Genomic DNA, 23,407 nt, shown 5'->3' with positions numbered 1-23,407 from the left:
GCACTTGATGACCCAATTTTGATAGACAGTTCGATTCCTGGTACTTTTCATATTTCTATTATGGATCTACAGTTGTAGTCCTTCTAAAATCAATTATTCCACACCACAAATAGGTCACTACGGACACATGAGATAGCACTGCCTAGCTCCAGATCACTGTGCTCTTAGCTTACACAAGGATATCATAGACGATGTCATGAGCCACAACTTTGCAATTGACTGTGGTAACTAAATATGCTTAAAGGCTGACTTCAAGTATAAAAGGCCCGTCATCTGTCAGACATGGCAGTATCTCTGAACCCATGGAGCAGTCAAGAGCTCCACCCTTGAAACTGGAATTTCCCTAATATCTCTGTCAGTTAACCGATTTGGACCCTCCTTTTTGTCAGGGATATGTGTAAACATGTAATATAGTTATATGTATGGCTTAAAATTTAGTTTAAGCCTTCCTTCGTGCATAAATTAGCAATTTACTTAGTGCATTCTTCAAATTTTCAAATCTTTGAATGACAAGCTGGGAGGAGTTATTCACCTCACCACAGAGAGCACAGTGACCTGTAGTCATAAACCTATATAAACAAAACAGTTGCAGCTCTCTAGTGCGTAATTTTGGGGGTTAGAAAACTTTTGACCTGAAAGTTGTATCAAACTGAAAATTAATATATCATCTTAACTCCTCATCATTAACAATGTGTGAAAATTCCATCAAAATCGGACAAAAATTTAATAAATTGAAAATACAGATTTTATGTTCAACTCCATTATTACTGGAGGAATTCTTATAAAAAAACATCTACAAAATCAGCGAATTCTAATTAAGAAGATTACTATGACCAAAATGATATCAAACGTATACGAAAAAAGTTTTTTTTAATGTTCCACTGTGATACTGTGTGATACTGTGTGATACTGTGTGATACTGGTGTGAGCCAGATGTGTTCCAGTAAACACGATAAACAAACTACCGCTTGCTAGTTGCTAGTGGCATGTGGCCTGCACTGCAAATCTCAAGTACCAACCGGTGGGTTTTTTGACCTCCATTTGAGTCGGCCTTTAAGTATCAATATAATGTGGAAAAACTTTTTCCCACCTACGAATGAGTACTGATGAAACCAAGATGGCCGCCAATTGCGTCATAATTGGCTGATCAAAAATACCGGTCACGGGTATAATACATCCCTTTCTTAACCCTTTCAGGTTTTTCATTATCATACAGACCAATCAGGACAAGCTCCCAAGTTCTTCAAATTTGAGGCCAGTGCCGGTTAATGACGAAACATAATTAACCATAAGACATGGTTTTAGATAAATTCATGATAGGATTGCTCATTGCTGTGCCGCAGTTAACAATCTAATACAAATAATCAGACTCGAAAACGTATCGCTGATGCGAACGTCAATAAAATGATTTCAATTAATGATGATAAAACAAGTATTCCAGTCCTGTAAATATATCAGACTCTACAATTCGATGCTATCATTAGTAAATCAGCCGTGTGGCGAACACTAAAGTAAATTTCTGCATTTTGAAACCACATGTTCGTCAGATATCTTGATGCAACGTTACCTTATGCACGGGATATCAAGACTAGATGAATCATCGAACATATTGCACTTCATAAATCATTATGTCATACGCCTTGAGAATCAGTATTCACGCAAAAAAATGATCAACCTATTCAATTGTGCCACCATTTTGTTTATGAAGTGTAGCGCACCAGCTTTTATATAACCAAGATTTAGAGTGGTTTCATCTTTGAAAGCCAATTACTTCCAAACAAAGCGCCAGATCATGGCGATATGAAGTTCTTCCGACGCAAATAGCATTAAATTTTCACATGTGTAATTTTGGACAGTTAAAGATGCTGCATAAAAAAATCTGCTCAAATAAATTGAATTTCTGAAACTTTTTGGTAAATTTCTAAAAAAAGATATGAAACCCACGGCTTTCAACTTCGCGCACCATAAAAAAAACTGATTACGAAATATATTTTTGCTTAATCCGTTCAATTCGCCCATTAGCAGTGAAATCATAGACTACTGAAATTGCATTTGAGTGTGCTAGAAATAGCTTTAAGGGTAGTGCATTAAGCATACGAATGATTAAAGGGCAAATGCCATCAAAATTGTACTTTCCACGATTTTTTAACCAGAAGAAACTTAAGTATACATATAACGACCTGAGAAGTGACTTATTGAAAAAAGGAGCACAAATTAGCCGTAATAGTTAGCGGAATTGTCATCCATTTTTCTTTCACTCTGTGCGTATAGTTCATAATCAACCCGCGGGTGGTGCTATTTATGATGTTAACTATGACAATCAACACAAGAGGCCCGTGGGCCTTGAAGCATTGGTAGATTATACTGTGGTATTAAGTGGTTACAATGTTTTACATCTGCCGGCAAATCTTCTATGACGATGTTGATTGGGAGGACCACAGATTTAAAGGTCTATTTGTCTAGTACGATTTTATTCCTGAAAATGAATTTATTTTCTGCCGAACGATTTAGCCTAGGCTATTTGTACTGTTAAACCTCATTGATGCGATTCTGTTAAAAAGATGAAACTAGTTTATTCTGATGTTTTCCATCCATGTCCCAGCCAAGATATTTATATCAATCAAGATTTGGATACAAAAACCGATTTTTACGCATGAACTGTAAGGCCCCACTGAATAATGAAAACAAAAACAGAACGATTTTTCTGAATGCAATTGCAAGACCCTCTGATCTTAGAGCTCCAAGCTCTGATGCAGGTACGCATGCAAAACGTCGAAGAGAGCGATGCCGGCATTGGTGTCACTGAGGCCGGCTGATGATTGTTTGTCTTTTTGTTTGTTTGGCTTTACGTACATCGTTTGGATCTTGGTTTCCCAAGACTATTCCTATTGGATTGTTCATTTAACCTCACGACGGTACGGCCTTTGAAGTGTTGCAATTTACGACAAACAACGCATAAATTCAATCACTGTTGTTTAACGCATGGAAAAGATAATAAAGGTATTTTTTCCCGGCGCGCATTACAAAGCGAATCTCTGCCGAGTGCGTAAGAGTGCACAGCAGGCGGGAAAGGCGTCCTAAAAAGAAAACTTATATTAGAATATAGCCGAATCGAATTTTACAATCGATAATACAACATGGTTGTTCTCGGCGTACTTAACAATGATAATTTTCCTCCAATAAACAACTCTGGTAAAATTGAATTAAAATGATCTATCTTTATTGGTGATATCGTATCATGGTTGTAGCCTACCGTTTACCGTTCGATGTTTCGTGTCATCATGAAATGGTTTTACCTTTAGTAAAGGCGTTCCCGCACGATCACATACGGGTTTCAGTCAAAAGTAGGCTGTTATAACAAGCTCTATTTTACTAATTCATTTCTATACGTTATTCATCAATTATATATGTTACATACATCATATTGGACATAGTTTTAATCAGCGTTAGTTCAGCTTTCTAATTATGATGACAATTTCCTTGAATTATTATTTTTTTAGAAAGTGTATTTCTTTCAAGTTACATCTAGTATAAAGCGTATATAACTTTATGACATCTGTCCTTTGTTTTAAAAGAGAGACGAACTGTCTGGACACATATTGTTCACAGCTCGACAAAACTAGTCGAGCAAATCTTTAAGACAATACGTTGATAATTACTCCAAATGTTTGGTGCTCACAAACTAACACAACACAAATCGCCAGGGTAACGAGACCCTTAGCCAATGAGATTTTGAGTATGTGCCCTGATCCAAGGGGAGGAGCCAAAACCATCAAGGTTGAGAACTGTCCGAAAATGGTCAGTTTCATCTGATGGTTCAATAAACTAACATTGCTTCTCCTCTCGGAATTTCAGGTGTTTACGTGTTTCTTTGGTTGTCGCTCTACTTAGCTAGATTTCCCCTATCACAAGTGATACTAAGAAAGTCACAAATATATTAACGACGTTACAATTGGTGGAGAACGTCCGATTCTGATGCCACAACCAGGAAACCATAGAGACTACCAACTTCGTGGTAGATCCAACACACCTATAACAGGTCATCCACAACGAGAACTTGTATCTGAAATTGACAACGAAAGTGCTCGAGACGATATGAGCACCACCAGTACACAAGGAGATATAAACACTACGGCGGCCGCGATGCTGAATACTCAGCAAAGTGTGGATTCTAGTCCTAGGATTAATATCAAACAGAATGTGTCAAAATTTGACGGAGTGGGAAACGTGGACGCTTGGTTGCGTCAGTTTGAACGATGGGCCAAACACAATCAGGTCCCAGTGTCGTTACAACCATATTACTTAATTTCAAATTTATCTCCGTCGGTTGAAACTGTGATAAGCGCACTATCAGATAGTGACCAGGAGGATATTGATGTGCTTAAAGAAACTCTGCAATCACGGTATCGGCCCGTGATGGATGTGCTATTGTCGGGTATGCGACAAGACAGTGGTGAATCCACTAAGGCTTATCTAGACCGCGTGGAAAAAGCCGCTACTGAATCGTCCTGTGGAACCAGAGAGGTGGTGCATCTTGCGATAAATGGGTTAAACGAGAAGCTCAGACCTTATGTCGTAGTAAACCCGCCAAAATCGTTGCTGGAGCTTAGGGCAATAGCCTTACGATTGGAAGCGACTATGGCTACACAGCCTACTGCAGCAGTAGCAGCAACTAGTCAGACAAACAAGGAGGAGTTCAATCATATCGTAAATATGATCTGTAGCCTCGAAAAGCGCATCGACGGAATGCAGTTACGGAGAGACGACTACTACCAGCGTCAACACAGTAATCCGCAGGTCAATCCACGACGTGCGTACAGCCATGAAAACTCATCACGCAGGCGACCAAACGATTATCCTGTAAAGAAGGACCGTTATGGTAGGTGTTTTTATTGTGGTGGCCAATGCAGGCTTCGATCAGAGTGTTCTGCTCAAGATCATTTTTGTACGAAATGTAGAAAGCCAGGTCACTTAGAAAAAGTTTGTATAAAATCGTATAGCAATTCGTATCACGCATAGGAATTCGCGCCTGTCCAGGAAACTGAATTTTTGGATGGGCACCCTCAAGCCGACATCGCATTGGTGGCTCATTTAGAGCGTAATGTCACCATGGTGTTTATAGGTAATCAACGTGTAGGAGCATTACTAGACAGTGGAGCCAGTATAAGTTGTATATCTAGAAATTTCTTAAACAAAACTAAGTATGCTAACTGTAAGCTAAATCCCTCAAATATTCAGCAAGTTGTCGGCGTGGGTGGTGAGCATATTCCCGTAGCTGGTGTCATTGATTTGCCCATAATGTTTCCAGGGATTCATAATCCACAAACGTTTAAGTTTCACGTTTTCGATAAACTGCATCATAATTTAATCATTGGTTTGGATTTTATGACTGAAAAGGGCGGAACATTAGATTTCAAAAATAAATGCTTTTTGATTCAGAATGAGGACACTGGAATCCATGTGTTACCAATTACAATACAGGGACCTACCGCTAAAACAAAAAGTCATATCCGATTGCCACCTAAATCAGAAATAGATATACCTGTAGAAATACCTAAATTCTTAAATCACTCGGTAGTTTTACTTTCGCCATTGCCCGAATTAGTTAATGATAATTTTAGTGGAGCTAGGTGTCTTGTGAAAGTTACGAAAGGTTCATCCCGTATGAGGTTAATCAATCCTACTAAAAAATCGATTTCGGTCAAGAAAGGTACAGTTATAGCACATGTCTCACATTTGGATGAATCATGTCCTTTTACGCCCTTAGAAGATCGGCAGGGTACTGCTTCTGTTTCTTCAGTCAATCTACCACCTCATGATACTAGCGATTTTCTGAAGTTCGCACCCGAGGCTTCGAAACCTACAGTAGACCCGATAGAATTTGATTTATCAGACTCGAATCTAAATGAAGAACAAAAATCGAAATTAAAATCTCTTCTGGAACAATATCGTGATAGGTTTTCAACCAATTTGCATGAACTAGGTCATACAAGTATGGGTCAACATAAAATTGATACAGGGGATAATCCTCCGTGTACTCAAGGCCCATACCGGAAACCTCCAGAGATGAGAAAGGAGGAGGAAAGACAGATTAATGAAATGCTTCAAGCCGATATAATAGCACCCTCAAATTCACCCTTTCAATCCCCTGTGGTCATGGTAAAAAAGAAAAACGGCGAATATAGATTTGCTGTTGACTATAGGGCATTGAATCGTATTACTAAAACTGTTGCGTTTCCATTACCTTCACTTCCAGACGTAATTGACTCAATTGGTGAGTCTAACGTGACTCTGTTCTCAAGCCTTGATATGACCTCGGGTTTTTGGCAACTTAAACTCGACCCCGAGACCATGCACAAAAGTAGTTTTGTGAGTCAGGCAGGTTGTTACATGTTTAAGAGGTTACCTTTCGGGTTGAAAAATAGTCCGGCTACTTTTCAAATGACTATGAATGAGGTATTGCGAGGATTTCATTGGTCCTTCTGTTTAGTCTATGTGGACGACATTCTAGTCTACTCGAAATCGTTTGAGGAGCATTTAGAACATTTAAGATTAATTTTTGATAGACTCAGAGTAGCTAATTTAACGTTGAAGCCATCGAAATGCAAGTTTGCGCAAAGTCGAGTACATTTTCTAGGATACATATTTTCTGATAAAGGGGTAGAGGCTGATCCTGCCAAGTGCGAGGTGATAAATTCATTCCCAGCACCCACTACCAAGACAGAATTACGCGCGTTCTTAGGACTCTGCAATTTTTATAGGCGATTTGTTCAAAACTATTCGCTCATAACAACTCGGCTCACTCCGCTTCTAGAGAAAGACAGTAAGTTTGTTTGGACTACGGACCATCAAGCAGCCTTTCTGGAGCTGAAAACTCATTTAGTTTCGCCGCCTATCTTAGCTTATCCTGATCCCAACAAAGAATTTTTCCTTTGTATGGATGCTTCGGATACAGCTATCAGTTACATTTTGGGTCAGCGAGATGATGCGGGACATGAACGTGTCATTGCATATGGAGGAAAATCCCTCTCACCTACACAACGGCGTTGGGATACGAGAGATAAGGAAGGGCTCGCGATTGTAGTTGGTATCGATACATATCGAGAATATCTATCAAATAAACCGTTTACTATATACACCGATCACATGTCTCTAACCTATATCAGTAAAGCAAAGGATCAAAATACCCGTGTAGCGCGGTGGGCAACTAAGTTACAGGCTTACGAATTTAACATTGTACACAGGCCTGGGAAGAAGAATGTAAATGCGGACATAGTCTCTCGTAGGCCATATCCTGATATTGTCGATGATTCAGATCATGATGATTTCCCTTCGCCTAGCAATGTTGCTTCAACTGCAGTTCGTGAGACGCTCGAGTTTGAGTTCACTTATGCGTCTGAGAACACCAGTTTGCCGATCTGTGTCAATGCTTTGGATAGTGTTGATTTACAAAACCTTCAACGTTCATGCCTCGAATGCAGACCCTTAATTGATTATTTAGAGTCAGGTGCGCTTCCTCAAGACAAGTCTGGAGCCCAGCGCTTGATAGCACACGCTGATTCTTTCCATATTTATGACGGTCTATTGTATAGGAATTTTCCTAAATCTCGGGATTTCCCAGATGCACTTCCAGTGTTAGTTGTTCCTAAAGCCATGCGGCAGGATGTCCTGCTATCCTACCACGACTGTAAAGCAGGTGGAGGGCATAATGGTATACAGAAAACATACAATAAAATGCGTCATAAATATTACTGGCAGTATATGTTCCGCGATGTAACTCAATATGTGCAGTCGTGTGACCGTTGTCAAACAGCAAAATCAAGTACCCATCATAAACCACCGCCATTAACGAACATGCCGGTAGAGGATACTTTTGTGCGGTGGCATATGGACTTTCTAGGACCTTTGACAGAGGCTCCCTCTGGTGAGAAACATATCTTGCTTTTAGTTGACAGTTATTCTAGGTGGTGTGAAGCCTTTGCACTTAAATCTCAAGAAGCATCGGAAGTAGCTAAGGTACTATACAACGAAATATTCTCCAGATACGGCGCTCCACGCTCCCTAGTATCAGATCGTGGTAGAAATTTTATGTCTAGTCTCGTCTCGTCTGTCTGTGAGTTGTTTCAGGTCACTCGCACGGCCACTTCCAGCTATCATCCTCAAACAAATAGTGCATGCGAACGAACCAATCGATCGATAGGTCAGATCTTCCGTGCTCATATCAAAGAGGATCAATCTGACTGGCCTCAGATTCTACCCAGTGTGTTAATGGCTCTGAGAGCTTCGCCTAATGCCTCAACTGGTTTTGCGCCATATCATGTAGTTTTCGGCAAACAGATGCCATTGCCTATAGATACATCTTTGATTCCAAAAGAAAATCTGCCTAAACCTGTAACAGAACACATTGACAAACTCAAGACGCAATTAGAAATGGTTAAGTCGATAGCGAATAAGCAAAATGCGGCAGCGCAGGCTAAGAACAAGAGACTTTATGACAGAAAAGTTCAAGAACCGAGATATAAATTAGGTGACAAAGTGTTGCTTAAGAACGAAAAAGTAGCTAAAGGTCGATCGCGTAAGCTCACTAACAAGTTTGTAGGGCCTTATTATATATCTCATGTCGGTAAGAATTTCACTTACAGACTGCGATTGTGCTTTGATGACAAACATCATCCATCGCCAGTCAATGCTGCGCGTTTAAAACCGTATTTTGACAGGCAGGATTATCCTAGTCTGCGAAATGAGCCTGACAAACCACATAAGTCTTTGTCTAAGGATGATGATAGTAAACAAACACAACCGAAAGAACAGTTGCCTCCAGTTAGAAAGCCAACTGTTAAGAATTCTGAACCTAAGAGTACAGTTGTAAAGGCTAATCAAGCAGTGTCACAACCCGATGATACTTATTACAACATCGATAAAATTCTTAGAATGAAGCACGCGCAAGGCAAAAGGCTTTTCTATGTTAAGTGGTCGTGTGGTTCCAAACCTTCCTGGGTTTCCGATACCGATTTGAATGAGGACGCAAAACGGGAATACTTCCGTACACATACGCTAGATGGTAAACGTAGAAAGCGCTCATGTTTCAAAAGAACAGCCACAACTTAAATCTCAGTGCTGACTTGACTTAAATCTCAGTGCTCTCAGCTCATTATAAACCTAATTTGTTTGGCTACATCATCAAAAGTAAATTTCTTCCCATTCAATCAAATTTAACACCTCATATTTGCGAAAATAAATTAAACTGATTATATACACTTCGATTCAGGCTGATTCGACCTTTTCAATGTTGAACCCATTATCTCCATATTTGTGTCTCGTAAACTTAAATGTGTGCCTTGACATGTAGGATTTGAATCATTATATTTAGTATAAGAACTAGTAGGGTTCAACTGTGCTAAGTGGTCCGACGTCAACCGCTCTTTTTCGCCTACTTATCTTGTCCTTATATATATTTTTTTCTTTTCCCTCAGGTGTCTTGGTCCGTTTGTTTTTTATCCTGGTCGTTTTTACTTTCGTCAATACGAGTCACGCGTTCGAACAACCATTGAATTATGGAGTGATATTTCAACATATGGGAACAATGGGTCAGAAAAATGAATTTTGGCTTCAAACTTTCAGCTTCTCGTTGCCTGAACCTATGAATTTGCCTGTATTTGGAGATTGTGTCGCTGAGAGTCCGGTTTGTTCCCTCAGAAGAAAAACTGCCATTCATTTAAATGAGCTTCTGACTAGGTTAAACAGTCACATCGAGCATACAGATAAGTTGATACAGGACTTGGTCCCTGTACAGGCTAAACCTATGGGAAAGTCTCGAAGCCGTCGCACTGCTATTTTAGGATTCATTGGTCAGCTTTCGCGTACTCTTTTTGGCACGGCCACCCTTCATGATGTAGAGCTCCTTGCACAACACATCAATGCCCTCAATAAGCGCACTCGAAAAATGGCTTCCACATTTGAGCGCCATGGCAAGCATTTATCCTCGTATATGGCAACCTCGTCCAAACGTACTGATCTAGCATTTAGGGGTATCAAGTCTAATCACAAAGCAATATCCGATTTGTACACACGCTTCCAGGATACAACAAATGAACTTACCAAAGCATCCGAAGAAATTAATGTCTTGTACACCAATTATGTCGAAGCAAGTCAACAGGCCGAATTACAATTACTTGAAATAAAGCAGGCTGTATACGAATTACTTAGAGGTAAATTATCTCCAGCTCTGATACCGCAAAATATTATCAAAGACACCATTTTTAGGATTAATGCTGAACTTGCTTCAGATTACCATGGTTTTATATTGGCAGAAAAGGATCCTCAATATTATTATGATTTGGCCGAGATCGTCTTCACTAGAAATGGCTCAGCTATTGTTATCGGTATCAAGTTTCCTATTACGTCACTGGAACCTAGTCTACAACTATATAAAATTACTTCTTTTCCGGTTCCGATAAATGATAGTTCGGATCATTCCACGCAGCTACTAGATCTGCCTCCTTACTTTATCGCCTCCAAAGATTTACAGTTTTATTCAGATTTCTCATCATCGGATTTACAATCATGTACTAAAATAGGCTCAGCTTATCAATGCCCGCTAAACAAAGCGCTCACGTCTTTTACCGAATTATCTTGTTCGTCATTGTTGTTCATAGGTCGCAAATCCAAGATCCTTGATCTCTGTGACTTTCGGGTACAATTATCCAATGTAAAACCACTTATTATGGAACTTAATCCTTCGGAACTGCTCGTTTATAAAATTCCGTCTATACGCTTGTCTTGTGATAAATCAGAAAAACAACTTAAAGGCTGCAATTTTTGTATGCTACATATTCCATGTCTGTGTCGAGTTCACACTCAGGCTTTACAACTTAGACCGCGCTTAAATGCTTGTCGTCCTAAATCTAACATAACTAAGATTCATCCGATCAATTTAGCAGTCATACAATCTTTTTTCGACGAAACGCTACATCAGACTATTTATGCTAATACGCGATACGATAAACCTATGGTGTTCACACCTCCCGAGTTTAATATTTACAATCATTCAATGACTTCGCTGCTAGCTAATGATAAATCTGAACACTTGAGTCTGAAACGTATAGCCAAAGCTATAAACTCGGATAATAATATATACAAAACTTTAGCTGACTCCTTCGCCTCAGGTGACATTGCTATAGACATGTCTGGTCAGGGCTGGGACACTTACATCGCTTCGGCAGCGCTTGGTTGCGTCGGTGTTTTATTTTTGATTGTAGTCTACCAGCAGTTCCGGTTACGATCCATGGCCACGGCCATAGCTGTTCTACAAAATTTTCATTCGGCTAAAGCGGCCACAGATATTCCTGAATTTCACTTCAAAGGTCGAGTAATTGAAACCACTTCTAACACTCTTGCTATAGATGTACACACTCTTGTTCAATATGCGCTTTATGGCCTGTGTGCACTTTTGCTACTGATTGGTATTATTACGGTTATTCGGAAACTGCATATGACATTTATATATAGACCTCATACTACGCTTGTCTTAGAGTTGTCAAATACGTCATCTTGTATACATATTCCTATATTGAATTTTGTACTTTGTCCTACTTTCCTACATATTACCACACCGAAAATAACCGATCTAACAGTCTCTAGCGGCCCTAATTATAAACTGCTTGCGGTCTGGAGTAATTTCTTGGTACAAAACAGAATCAATGATATCGTTTACGCCGTTCCTACTAAGTTGCGCCTATCATTCTTTCAAGCCCTCCACGCGCGCCGTATCATTTATTCGAAAGTTACGTTTTCAGCTCACTTTGTCCTTATTCATCAGAATAGAGCTATCCTATTATCTCGCCCTCCGCTAACAGATAAGCATGTCATATCTGAATTATGGCAGGATACCAATACACCGCGCCAGCGTCATCAAATTTTAGGCGAAGTGGTTTAGTCGAAATTTACAAGTAACATACTTAGTTGATGTATATATACTGCTCCACACGTATGTTAGATCTCATTATTATTACTTTATTATGACATCGTGTTATTTCAAAATTATTCTGTATGTTTATGTCAATTGATGCATGGTCCATGTACCAGAATGTTAAACGATTAATGTGACTATGGTAACGAAATGTATGACTTTGTGTTATCAAATAATAATATGTGTATTTATCTTTAGCTACAAGGTACTGAATGAAATCAAACGTATAACAAATGAATGATATAAAATAATATCTCATTATGTCAAACAGAAAAACTTCTTCTGTCAGTACAGTACTTGTAATTTCAGTATTGCGCTATTTGTTTCCGATACTGACCAAAATAATATGCTAATTACTACGTATGTATGTTAATAGGCTCCTAAGAAGCCGCGGCAACAGTATAGCCACTAGTAGCTACAATGTTTATGATATCTTGTTCATTAATACATGTATAAATATTAAATATGGGGTTAGTTTCTTTAAAAAAAAAAAAAAAAAAATATTATATACGCCTAACGCATTATGTTATGGCATTTTTAAATCAATTGCTTTCTTTTCACTTGTATATTTTGCATGTTTATCCTTATGGTTCATTTATGGTATATTTGCGTTCAGTGTGTTCGCGTAATGTTGTGTTCGCTATAAACTTTTCACATATAATGTTCATTTTTTCTTCGCGCTTTCGGGGACGAAAGCCAAAGATATACTAGGGGAGGATATAACAAGCTCTATTTTACTAATTCATTTCTATACGTTATTCATCAATTATATATGTTACATACATCATATTGGACATAGTTTTAATCAGCGTTAGTTCAGCTTTCTAATTATGATGACAATTTCCTTGAATTATTATTTTTTTAGAAAGTGTATTTCTTTCAAGTTACATCTAGTATAAAGCGTATATAACTTTATGACATCTGTCCTTTGTTTTAAAAGAGAGACGAACTGTCTGGACACATATTGTTCACAGCTCGACAAAACTAGTCGAGCAAATCTTTAAGACAATACGTTGATAATTACTCCAAATGTTTGGTGCTCACAAACTAACACAACACAGATCGCCAGGGTAACGAGACCCTTAGCCAATGAGATTTTGAGTATGTGCCCTGATCCAAGGGGAGGAGCCAAAACCATCAAGGTTGAGAACTGTCCGAAAATGGTCAGTTTCATCTGATGGTTCAATAAACTAACATTGCTTCTCCTCTCGGAATTTCAGGTAAGATCTAAACCTTATTATTTTTATATGTTCAGGCCTCTTTATAAAGTTTATTTTGATATTTGAGCTTGCGATATCCAAACCATAAATACGTATTATTATATTATTAATATGAAAATATTTATATATATTTATATGTAAGTTTAGCTAAACGATTGTATATTTAGTAAATTGATTAATTGTGATTTATATGAAATAGCTACATGTATTATTGCATAGAGTTTCATCTGATGGTTCAATAAACTAACATTGCTTCTCCTCTCGGAATTTCAGGTGTTTACGTGTTTCTTTGGTTGTCGCTCTACTTAGCTAGATTTCCCCTATCACAAGTGATACTAAGAAAGTCACAAATATATTAACGACGTTACACTGTCGTTCCACTGCTCTAGAAATACGTATTCTGACGCTGAGAATTAATCCCAAATAATCCCATGAATACTGATAGTTGGAATAACAGTGATATCAAAACACTGTGATATTTATAAACCGGAGGTACATAATTTTATGTTTTTCTATTCAGAAGAGGCTGTTCCCCATTCTTTACTGCCAATGTCAATGCGGACATATTGCTACGCGATTGTTTAACCTGCTCTCATCTACCAGATAATGAATGAGAAAAATGCGATCGAATAACTTTTTGGACCATTAAATCAGAAATCTGGCGACGCTATGTTGTGGGGAATAATTGAAACATTTTTTTTTAATCATTTTCAGCTGTTTCTAATGTTTTACGTGAACGGAGTGACAATTTGAAGTTACTATGAAAATGAGAAGAGTCGGCGCTATTTTTTCGTACTACTATTTTCCATCCATTTTACTAGCATTGGCATGACGTCATAGACGTCAACCAATGCTAACAAGCACGTGAGCGCGCTAGTATGCGTAGCCTATGTATAATCGATAAAATAAACATCATTTGTTTACCGTATTCACTGACCTACAGCGCTACTCACTTATATACGATTATCATGTCATATACAACAGTAGCAACACTATACAACGGTAAGAGTTTATTAATTGAAATCACTCCCAAATGATAAAATATTGCATGAAATATCTAGTGAAATGACTGGAAGCTGCGAGCGTTTGTCAGAGATGACTTCAAAAAACACGCACCTGCTAAGATAAATAATAACAGTGAGCACGTGCTGAAATTGCCGATTTAAAAGTCATATTTCTCAGTAATGGCTGAACTATAATTCAAACCAGTTTCATATTTGAAATTTGTGAATACATCACATTTTAAAATGAATTTTACACAATATTTGATTTTGATGGCATAAGCTCTTTAAGCATACAAATGATTATCAATCAGCCAGGCCATTGACAAAAACCAGATGGGCCAAAGAAAAGGCTTTATGGCAGAGCTCAGCTGTAGCATAACAAGAGGCCCACGGGCCTTATACCTTCATGACACAGTAGAAAAAGAATGAACCAGTATTCAAAGTTTTATAGACAGATTCACATTGTAACAATGTAACAAGTTTTAAATAGTTAAGATGGTATAGGCTATGTGGGGATAATGTTTATTTTCTGTTAATATATCTTTACATGAAAAGACAAGCCCATTTTAGCTTTCCCAAAGACCACACTACATAAACTAGGGGTCCAGGGACACCATGCCCATTTGGGCAGTGGTTTCAAATGCTCAACAATCTAACAATTTCAATATATAACGCCCCCTGGTGACCATATATAAAAACCAATGACCTCCAAACCCACCACAATTATAGAACGTGTCAGCAGCTACGATTCTATAATTGATTGTGACAACAAAATATGCCTCGTTACCAATTTAATAAGGAAATACTAAGTTACTCTACTCAATGCCCCCTGGTGACCATATGCAAAACCCAATGACCTTGAAACTCACCACAATTATAAAACATTTCACTGCCGAGGCTTTGCCGGGGGCAGACACGTTTTTTGTTGGTTCCGTTAAACATGAGTTTTTAGCAAGTTCTTTCACTGGAACCGGATGGATTTTCACACTGAATCGTTAAGGATTCCAAAACGCTAATGAGGATGTAATTAGCACATCGACAAAATATCGGTGATCATTATTTACGAATCGATCATATGGATTTATTATTAAAATTCATTTGAATCCGACGCCATACATGGCGATATAACGTGAACTTGCGCTAAGAGGTGACTCGTACTCGTGTTTGCTCATAGTTGTCAAGCCAGATCCGACAATGGGCAGAACAAAACGTAAACAAAGTCGAAACAGCTCCGGCTCTGCAAGTTCCAACGCATCCAATGAACCGGATCGTAAAAGACACTCAACCAGAACCCGTTCTCATCAAGAACCAGTCTATGAAAATGAAAACGAAAAAACTGCAGCCGATGATGTTTTTGAGACCCTGCCTTCCGAACGATCTCTACAGGACGAACTTTTGGATGTAAAGATTTTAGAAGTCCTCAACAGCAAAGGTGTCCGCAGTATTCTAGAATCGTTGGTCAACTCGGTGCTTTCGTCGTTTAGGAGGGAATTAACGATCATTATAAACGATAAGATGGACAGATTGGATTCTCTTATGTTTGATCTCGGGAAATCACAGGACGATCTCAAAAGTCATATGGAGACAGCCGTCGAGAAAATGAGTGCTTCTGTAAATCTCATCAAGCAACAAATTGTCGAACTGGAAAATAAAGGTTCCAACAGCCAGGCTCAAACTAGAGATCTCGAAGCTTACGCAGAAGAACTAGAAATGTACACAAGGCGTAATTCAGTTCGGATTTTTGGCTTAACGGAGAGTATCGATGAAGATTCAGTTACCAAATGCACCTCATTTTTTTTCAAAGAAAAATTGGATATTTTAATTTCAGACAATCTAATCGATCGCGCGCATAGGATTGGTAAACCGTCTATCGATCCCCGAGTACCGCGACCACTCATCATTAAGTTCGGTAGACATCTGGACAAAGAACGCGTACTCAAACAAAGGCGTAACCTCAAAGGTACGAAAACCCGTATTTGCGAGGATCTCACAAAATGTAGAGCGGAATTTCTAAAGTTCTTATACAACCATGAAAACGTGAGCGCGTCATGGTCGTTTGACGGTCGGATTACTGCGATCATTAATGGGAAAAAGTTTAACGTAAACGGTTACGCGGAATTTGGTAGAATCCTGAATGGTAAAAAATAACGAGTTCGCTTAGTTTCGAAAACTCTGGGCGCGCCAACCAATAATTGTTTTGCGAAAACAATGACTCGTCATATAGAACGGAAATTCTATTGTTTATTCTGGTTCCATAATAGCTATGACCACGTTCATTTTACATGTTCATTATATCATGTTTTTGAATTCATGCAGGATAAGAATAGTACATTACTACTGCGAGACTTATAATGCTGATCAATGTGTTTGAATAATATTTTTGATAAGCGGATGAGTGATCTTGAGACTATGGAACAGTTTAACTTGAATAATCTAATAGACGAAGATTTTAGTTTAACCGGATCTGATTGTCCTTATCTAGATGTATCTGAAATTGGATCTATTGGAACAGGTGATTCAAAATTTAATATAGTTCACCACAATATTCATAGTGTCTTCAGCAAGTTAAATGATGTTAAGCTATTGATCGATAATTGTAAGAGGAAACAATTCGAAATTGATGTACTTTTACTATGTGAAACGTTTATCACCAATAATAATAAGTCCCTTTGTAAGATACCTGGGTATGTTATGGTTGAGAAACATCGCAAGTCAATGGCTTGTGGTGGTGTTTGTATTTATATAAAAGATAGTATTTCATTCAATACCAGGGATGACCTTAGTATATTCAAAGAAGGATTTTTTGAAAGCTGTTTCATTGAGATTAATTGTTGTGATTCTAAAAATTTGATTATTGGAGAAATTTATCGCGTGCCGGGTAAAAGTGAAAAACAGTTTTTAAGTGATTATTATCAACTCATAACAAATACACTAGACTCTGAAAATAAGTCAGTTGTGATAGGGATGGATCAAAATCTGGATTACTTGAAAATAAATAGTCATCATAATACAAATAAGTTTTTTGAAATCAACGTAAACAATGGCCTTTTACCAACTATTATAAGACCTACTAGAATAACTAAAAACACAGCAACACTTATCGATAATATCTATGTTAGTCAAGATATTTGTTCTGCAAAATCTGCAATCTTATTAACACATTCCTCTGACCATTTGCCATGCGTACTTTCAATCAAAAAAGTTACTCATAAAACAATAACACAAGAAAGAATTCATGTCAGAGACCTAAATGAAGGAAACATTAACAGAATACGACTAAGTTTAATTGGAATAATCTTGAAACTATGAATTCTGAAAACGGCTACAATCTCATAATAAACAAATTGCATGATATATTGGATGAAATTGCCCCAAAACAAACTAAGAAACTCAAATCAGTCAAAATCATTGAACCTTGGATGACTCCCGGCCTTTTAAAATGCTCAAAGAAATGCGACAGATTATATAAAGCAATCATTGGTACAGATAAGAGTAGTGTAAAATACAAAAATTATATATCATATAGAAACAAGTACAATCATTTAAAAAGAGCTGCAAAAAAACTTATTATTCTAACAGAGTGGAAACCTTTAAACGTGATAGTAGAAAACTGTGGAATATTTTAAGATGTTCTATAGGTAAACACAATGACAAGAGTTCTATTATAAGTGATACTTTTGATATTCAAGGTCAACCAGTCAAGGACCCGTTTGTAATTGCCAACTCATTCTGTCAGTTTTTTAGTTCTGTTGGTAAATCCTATGCTGAGAAGATACGTCATTCGAGTGAAAATTATGAATCTTTTTTAGATGGCTCTAATACAAGTTCTATTTTTATATTTCCAACTGGACCCGAGGAAATAATTAAATTCATCAATTATTTGCCTAATAAGAATAGCTCTGGTCACGATGACTTAAGTAATTACTTTCTGAAATTCATTGCAAATCAAATCAGTCAACCGTTATCAATTGTATTCAATAAGTCTTTAGTTGAAGGGCATGTACCTGAAAATATGAAAGTAGCCTAAGTTATTCCGCTACATAAAGGAGGTTCAAAAAAGGAGCAAACTAACTATAGACCGATTTCTCTCTTACCTGTATTATCTAAGATTCTAGAAAAAATTATGCACGCTAGGCTTTACCGCTTCCTAATCAAATCTAATAACATTTAGAATAGTCAATATGGATTTCGTCACAATCACTGCACCACTCATGCCATTATGGAATTATTAGGGAATTGTATAAGTGGGTTGGATAATAATGACAAAGCAATTGGAATATTCCTTGACTTGTCTAAAGCATTTGATTCACTTGACATAGATATTTTATTAAACAAACTTTATCATTATGGAATTCGGGGAATTGCATATGATTGGTTCAAGAGTTATTTAAATGGACGGAAAATTTATGTCAAATATAATAGCTTTGAATCGGAAATCAACACTGTTGATTACGGAGTTCCGCAGGGATCGGTTTTGGGGCCACTCCTATTTTTGTTGTATATAAACGATCTTAGTCATAATCTAGACAACCTCAAAGCTATTTTATTTGCCGACGACACACTTCTAATTGTAGGGAAAGACTGAAAAAATAACTAAACATCTAAGTGACGACTTCAAAATTGCTATGAATTGGTTCAGGGCAAATAAACTCACGCTCAATATAACAAAATCTGCTGGACTTTGTATTAAACCACATCATCTAAGAATTGACAATCCCACTTTAAAATTTGAAAATAGCCAAATCGAGTTTGTTCATGCGCATAGATTTTTAGGACTGCTGGATTGATGATAAACTTACATTTGAAAGTAACGTGAAATCTCTTTGTTCTAAGCTGAATAAGAATATTTACCTATTGAAATGTGTGAAAAATCTTTTACCAAGCTGGTCAAAGCGATTGCTTTACTTCAGTTACATAAACTCTCATCTAGCATACTGTTTATCTCTCTGGGGCCCATTAATCTCAAAGAAGCAAGTCAATGTTTTAACCAAATTACAAAAGAAAGCAATCCGTGTTATTGGTTGTGCTAAATACAACGCCTCTACCTCACCTCTTTTTAAAAAGTTCACGATTCTGAAGTTTGAAGATATGATAAACTTAGAACTTATCAAACTTGCATATGGATTTGTTTATAACCAACTTCCGCAACCAATTGTAAATTTATTCAATAGAAATTCCTTTAATCATAGATATAATACTAGAGCTCGAAACCACCCTAGAATCCAAGCCCACAAACAGGGATGAGAACGCCGACCTGTAAAATCCGCGGGTTATTTTTCTCGAGTGACATACGCGAACCAGCGAGCGCCTAAGGCGCGAAGCTATTTCGGGGGGGTTTGGGGGCCCACCCCCAAGAAAATTTTAGAAATTTAATACGTTTTCCGAGCACTTAGAGCGATCTTGAACCCATGAACGACTATTATATTTTGGAAGGTAATGGCTAGTTCCAATGTGGTACATCCTCATTTGATGACATTCAGCATCTCATGCATTACGGGTCGAGCCCTGAATTATTGCAGTAAAAATGCGCCGATGAATGCTCACTAAAAATCATCACCAAGTAGTGTATAATATCCGAAAGCGTTCGCCACACACACGCAGCAACAGTAAGTAGACCTATATACGTTACTACTGTTGCTGTGCGTGAGTGTCTGCAACCGATCGATAAAACACATAGGCTACACACTCATCGTAGTACAAATGTACATACAAAATCACTGTGTTGCAATGAATATGCATTGAAATGCGATACTTTTACGTGACGATAAGTAAAACAGGCACTGAACGCTTTTACGGTTCACCTGATTACCAATCGCGCCGGACCAATTGAGTGAGATCATCAACCCCCCCCCCCCATACTTTTACATCATTTTTGGACTATTTGGAAAATCGATATTTTTCAATACTGAAATCCGCGGGAAACCGCGGATCCGCGGGGAATTCTCATCCCTGCACAAAACCAGCATTTTGAATAAGTCATTCCTCTGTAAAGTTCCTTCAATTTGGCAAAGTCAACCTTTACTCATTAAGTCCGCTCCAACTATAAACACCCTCGTTAGTAGGTTCAAAAGAGATATTTTTAACCAATATTGATACAAAATAGATACTTATACAAAATACTATCCTAATTCATACACGTCTGCATGATTTAAATTTATCTTAATTTTTCATCAACTCATCCCTCTTCATTTGTTCTTTTCTTTAATTTGTTCTTTGTGTTCAAGGTGTCTGAACATCCTTTTGGATATACAGCCTTTATGGCTCTGTTCAGGCTCCTGTCACCTCATTGTTTGTAATTTACTATTGTTATTATTAATCTTGTACATATTGATGGTGACAAATAAACTACTATACTATACTAAACATGTCATGAACTACAACTTTGCAATTGATCATGGTAACAAAATACGCCTAGGTACGTACCTAACAAGGAAATACTAAGTTATTCTACTATTCAAGCCCCCTGGTGACTATATAGAATCACTGATTTCCTTAAAAACTCACCACAATCATAGACAATGTCATGAGCTACAACTTTGTAATTGATCATGGTAACAAAATATGCCTGGGTACCAATCTAATAAGGAAATACTAATCAATGCCCCCTGGTGACCATATAGAATAACTAATGTCCTTAAAACTCACCAAAATCATGGAAGATGTCATGAGCTACAACTTTGCAATTGATTGTGGTAACAAAATATACAAAGGTTCAAATATAATATAGAAATACCCTAAGTTATTGTATTATTCAACACCCCCTGGTGGCCATATACACAAACCAATGACCTCGAAACTCACTAACATCATAGAACACTTTATGGGCTACAACTTTCCAATTGATTATATTAACACAATATGCTTAGGTAATGTGGAGAAACTTTTTCCAACCTACAAATGAGTACTGATGACACCAAGATGGCCGCCAATTGCATCATAATTGGCTGATCAAAAATACCTGTCTAAAACATCCCTTTCTAAAGAATTCTAAAGCATACCCATCACAAATTGCAATGAGAAATGGCAAACCAGTACGAAGCTACAGGACCCACAATCCCGGCCAAAATTGACATTTTTGGGCACTTAAAAGGTCATAGGACGGCCATCTTGCAAGTTAGTGTTTTTTTGTAGTAAAAAGTCAAGGCTTTGTAGTAAATAGTCAAGGCTATGATGTAAGATTTGATGAGGTGGGCCACCAAAATCATGTCCTTTTGGCCCCCGAAATTCATCCAAACTTACTTGGATTTGAAGTGAGCGCTCAGATGTGACCTGTTCAAATTCGAAATACTCAAGAAATTGAAATGGGAGGATGTTGATTTCTGTCTGGTATTTCAAGGACTTAGGTTTCTAGTTCATCATAAGCTATTGGGTTCAAATCCGAAATATTGGGTTCAGCATACGAAAAAAGTGCCGGGCGGATGTGGGCACTTGAGGAGTAATAGGCAGGGCGGATATGGGCGGCTTGAGTGCTAATGGGTTAAACAAGACTCTCCTTAAGCGAGATTTGAGGATGGCACATTTACAAGGAGCCATTGTGAAAAGGGCTGTTTGCATCACCCGTATGACTGACAAACTGCTGAGAGGCCGGGACTCAAAAACCCCTCTGAGCAAAATGGCATTAACCGATCTGGAGGAATGGAATAAAATAACAAGACATAGAGAAGTTTTGAGTATTGTGAATGGCATAAAATTAACATTTATTGAACTTCCTTGGCAGAGAGGAGCCCCAAATTGGTAACATTTTCCGACCGAGAAGCGGGTAATAAGAATGGATAATTGAATCCGATTGTCTTTAAATTGATCCAGAATGTTTTGGATTGTGAAATACAGATTGACCTTTTTCCGTCTAGGCTAAATTTTCAATTGAAGCCATATGTATCCTATAGGCGTACGTATCCTATATCTATCCTGATGCACTAGCTATTAATGCTTTTTCCATGTCATTGGGAAATTTAAATTTCTATTGTTTCCATCCTTTCAGTGTTATCCAAGCATTTCCCAAAAACCAAGCAGTGGGGGTCCCTAGGGGGAGTTCGGTGCTTCAAACGAACCCCCTTTTTTGTATTTTCAAATGTTGACGAACGGCGGCACATGCAAAGTAAACAGGAACCAGTCTACCTTTCCGCCTCTGATTGCACCAAAACGTGCCTGCTTGCACAAAATTTTCAAACATTTTGTGGGGAAGGACCCCCAGACTCCCTCCATTCCCAAAAACGAATTCCCCAAAAAAAAACCCTGGGGACACCCATGAAAAGTTCCGCGAAGAAGGGTCAAGTGGTGGTACCAAACTGGAACAAACAGCTGTGGTATCCCAGTCTAATGCACATGTTGGTAGAACCATCACTGATTTTAACTCCAAGGGTGACACTCTAAAGTAGACAGCCATGTGTAATGCGAGGGGTATTGATCGCATTTTTCGTCTGTGGACTTTAAACACCGCTCGTTCAGCAGTATCCAGTTTTTGTTCAGCTATCGGGGGACCCACTCTGAGTGACGACCCGTTAGTTAAACGCTTCATGAAGGGGGTTTTTGAAGCGCGACTGACACTTCTGAGATGTTCGAAAATGTGGGATGTGTCTGTTGTTCTAAGGTACACGAGTACATTAGCTTTGAACTTAGCTTGAAGGATTTGACTTTTAAAACTGTTACGTTGCTGGCGCTGGCTTCTGGTCAGAGGTTACAGACTTTGAGTTAATTGGATTTTTGTGCCTGGACATTAACGATGAACTGTGTTTGCCATACGAGATGTGTTAAAAACCAAAATACCAGGTCACCACATTAATGTGTGCTGAAGCACCTCATGAGATATATTCATCTGATGGCGCAATTTAGGTCAGATTCTAAGTTACTGATTAGTTTTGCCCGGCCTTATAAACCAGTTTCTACTGACATGCTTTCGCGGTGGATCAAAAACTTTCTGTCTACTGCTCGGGTCTATATCAGTGTGTGGTCGGCGCATAGTACACGCAGAGCAGCGGTTTAAAAAATGTATACAGCTTGGGGTCCCTTGATGTGATTATGAAAGGCGCAAATTGGAAGAGTGCCAATACTTTCCAGCCAGAGATTTTACAATTGTCAAATAAATGCTTCTGATAATAATTTTGGACAGGAGCTGATGAAATGTAGTTTGAAAGACAAGAGCCCCAAGAGGCACTATGGCCAGCCTGTCAGCTTTTCATAAAATGGCAAATGATGATGCATTCTGTGGGTTAAAT

At 38.1% G+C, this 23,407-nt stretch overlaps 1 protein-coding gene across 1 annotated transcript in view; it reads right to left on the bottom strand.

Annotated features, from left to right (window-relative positions):
• Positions 1–23,407, bottom strand: part of LOC141905684 (coatomer subunit epsilon-like) — an 85,841-nt gene that overhangs the window by 20,298 nt on the left and 42,136 nt on the right. The gene's annotated exons all lie outside the window — the stretch shown is intronic.

The sequence above is a fragment of the Tubulanus polymorphus genome, chromosome 5 (assembly GCF_964204645.1).
Source record: "Tubulanus polymorphus chromosome 5, tnTubPoly1.2, whole genome shotgun sequence".
Classification (NCBI taxonomy): Eukaryota; Metazoa; Nemertea; class Palaeonemertea; order Tubulaniformes; family Tubulanidae; genus Tubulanus; species Tubulanus polymorphus.
Note: the sequence above shows the minus strand (reverse complement) of the source record. Positions and strands in the feature narration are given on the sequence as shown.